The following is a 3,450-nucleotide window of genomic DNA, read 5'->3' as shown; positions in this document are numbered from 1 at the left end:
AATGGGCTATTTTTAAGGTGTCTGTGAAGGATGCTTGAGTGTCAGTATAGCTCAAATTAGCTGTTTCTAAGAGAATGATCTTTGTGTAGCTGGAACAGCTGTATTACTTGAAAGCTGAGTTAAAATTATGTAGTACATCTAAATATATTCAGGCCAAGTGACTTTCCACATATTCTTGAAGGTATGTGGTTTATTGTAATTCAAAGAATTACAGTAAGAATTTCCAAATCATTTGGCAGGGTAGTGCACTGTAACTGTGTATAGCATGTAAAGTAGGGATACCAAAATGATATTCTGCTCCTACTGTGTATTGCTGCCTATTAAGGAGTAGTTTTATAAAGAACAAGCATATAATTTCAGATAATTTCTGACTCCTGAGAGCATTACAGACCTTTTGACTAATGCAAGTGACCTTTTTCATTTGATCCACAAGAAGGCAGATAATAAACAATATAATGCCACAGGTCCTAGAGACTAGAAAGGAGATACTTTGTCAACATGTAGAATCCAAACTCATCCATGAGATGCTCAGATTTTTTTCTTCATATCAACTCATTAATTCCTGGACAGAATAATTTCACCCTGAGAATAAAAAGATTGTCCAGAAGTTTATTTTTGTTTGTTTGGTTTTGTTTTTATTAATTTCAAATATTTTAATCTTTCATTCCAACCCAGCTTTCCTTCACAGGTCATGCTCTTGTGCTGGGCAAAGAATAGTCTACAATTTACTTGATTTTATACATGGTAGAAAAAGTGGGAGGCTGAGAAATATCTGTTTTACTAATATCATTATACTGACCTTTTTCACAGTAAGAATTAATAGCCTGAGAGAAGCCAATGTAGTTTTTAGCCAAATGCCTAAAGGTCTTCATTCAATACATGCTTTATTCTACGTTTTGCTTAATCAACAACAATTCAATGGTAACAGGTGAAAAAATTAGTAAAATATATCTGTATTATACAACAATCTACACAACTAAAGGTCCCAGTTTTGAGACTGGAGAGTAACTTTACATTCTCCTTTTTAAGGATAGTTTGTAGTCAGCACTCAGGAATGATCAGAAGTGGGGGAGTGGGATAGTCATAATTGCCTTTTTCTCCACTACTGCCTCTTCTTCTCTTGTCAAATTGCTCACCTTAGTACACCAGGTTCACTTAAATTTTGACTTTTTTATAGAAGAGAGAAAATACGTTTCTCAAGGTCAGTTTCCTGAAGTAGTAATTGGTTTTATAATAATATGAGCTTTTGTGGTTTTGCGTCATAGACTAATCTGTAAGAGATAATGGGTGAAAGTTCCAAGAAACCCTATTTCACCATACAGTGGTATAAATATATGTTTACACCAGTCCCAAAAATAGAATTTTAGCATATTCTTTTGAAAGGCTTGACTTGAAGATCCATTTAGTAATGTTCATTTGCTTAAGATTTTTTTTTCAGAGGAAGCACATGGAGTAACTTAATCACATGCAAATTTTTGTTTATCAAGTCTATTAAAGGTTTTCTTTGGTGGTGGTGGTGAAGATCCAGACATCATCCTTGTTCTACTACAGATCCAAAAGACATTGTACTGCAGTTTGGACTCCGTATTTTGGGTGTGTTCTGCTCATTTTTGTGTTTAAATTGAAAAAACAATATGATTTCTTTCTTAAAATTACTAGTGCTTGCAAAGGTGTTTTTAACTCTCTATCCACTAATAAGCACATGCATAATTCCTGCTTAAATCCTGCTTGAGTCAGTCAGCTGAGGTAAGCATGCCTTGCTGGGAAAGGATGGAAATGTGCAATGGTCAAAGTCAGTATAAGTACAAGAGATTTGTGATGAAGATTTTTCAGTCTACCAACTTTTCTTTTTTCTCTTCCCAAGGAGCACTAGTTCAAGTAGCTGGAAGAACTTCTTCATCATTGTATTCTTTGAGACGCTCCCAATGGTATTAGCCATTTGGCCATCTCTTAATGCAGTATGTCTTAAATATGTTCTAGCGTTCTAGCTCTGGAAACATTGAAGTTTGCAGAAGTTGTTCCCATTTAATAGATTCTAATCTGATATTCAACAATTAATTTTGGAATTGTAAATGTACTTAAAAATAATTCTCCTAAGCTCCTGCAAACAGTCCATTTGTGATTCAGGAAGGAAGCTCCAAAGCTTTGCTGCTACTCAAAAGCAATGCAATTCTATTGACCACAATCAATAATTCACAGAGTTGGGTCAGGAACTATGGTTGCAAAGGGCTTTGAATTATGGATCTGTACTTTTCAAAAAACAATAAAATTTTTGAAGCTGTTGGCCACATGAGTCCAGAGAAGGATGTTTAATTGATTTTGCACAGGTGGGTTAATGGGTGAAGGACACAACTGTAATGGTAAATGTTCACAAAGTAGGAAAATCTTTAATGGCTCCTATTGTCCACTCAAATTTTGATAACTTGAATTCTCAAGAATAGGGTCATTCAGAAGAAAACAAAAAATTAGATGTCTCATGAAGTGAGAGTTTGCTACTACAAGACAGAGGAGGGCTACTGCTTGTGAATGGTGATTACTGGAGTAGAAATTAAATAATGGAAAGAGCTATTGTCACCTGTCATCTACCAAGGCCTTAATTGCACAGATGAGCATATCTGGAAAACAGTCACTTCTTGCAGGCACTTCTTGTTATTAAATGATGTGGAAAATTTTGGTCCTACAAATGAATTCTCAGAGACTCTATATAAAGAAAACCAGAATAAAATAAGAATTATTTCAAAATATGTATTGGAAAGAGAGTATTTAGGGACAAGTTGAGAAATCACATTGGCCCATGGGAGCCCAGAAGATAATGGAAATCTGCAATTTAACTCTCAGGAATGTGAAAGAAAAAAAAAATAAATTTTCATTTGAGAAAATATTCCATAGACATTTACCAAAATCTGTGAGGATTTTGTGGGATAAGAAATTGGTAGATAGCTACTGAGCACATATCTGCACTAGTAAGTTTTTGGTACAGAGATAAAAATTTGTGGGTCTTTAATAAGTGGGTCTCTAATAAGCGAGTCTTTTCAGCAAATCTCTGGAACTTTATAGATACTTATATATCTGTGGCATTGGATGTAGGTATTGGTAAATTTGCTGATTCTATCATGTTGATTGTTTGCTAGTCACTTTGATCTGCTCTACGTTATGTGCCCCATAGGCTGCACAAGGACACTGGAGAGAATTTGGCTTCATTGAGACAGTATTCCTTTCAGGGTCCCTTGGTGTGAGCAGAAATCTTCAGTGTGCCTGGTCCTTTTTGGATATGCAGTGCAATTCTGTCATCCTAGGTAACACTTAAATGTCAAAGTTTGTGGATTTTTCATAGATATTGACATGAAATTAGCTGGCATATCTCAAAAAGAAATTGATAGAAAGAATTGCTAAAGAAATTGATAGAAAATTTCAATACATTAATAGCATTAAAAATCAAGAAGAGCAGAT

This window comes from Passer domesticus, chromosome 1, assembly GCF_036417665.1.
Source record: "Passer domesticus isolate bPasDom1 chromosome 1, bPasDom1.hap1, whole genome shotgun sequence".
Lineage (NCBI taxonomy): Eukaryota > Metazoa > Chordata > Aves > Passeriformes > Passeridae > Passer > Passer domesticus.
The sequence above is the reverse complement of the archived record's forward strand: the minus strand, read 5'-3'. Positions refer to the sequence as shown.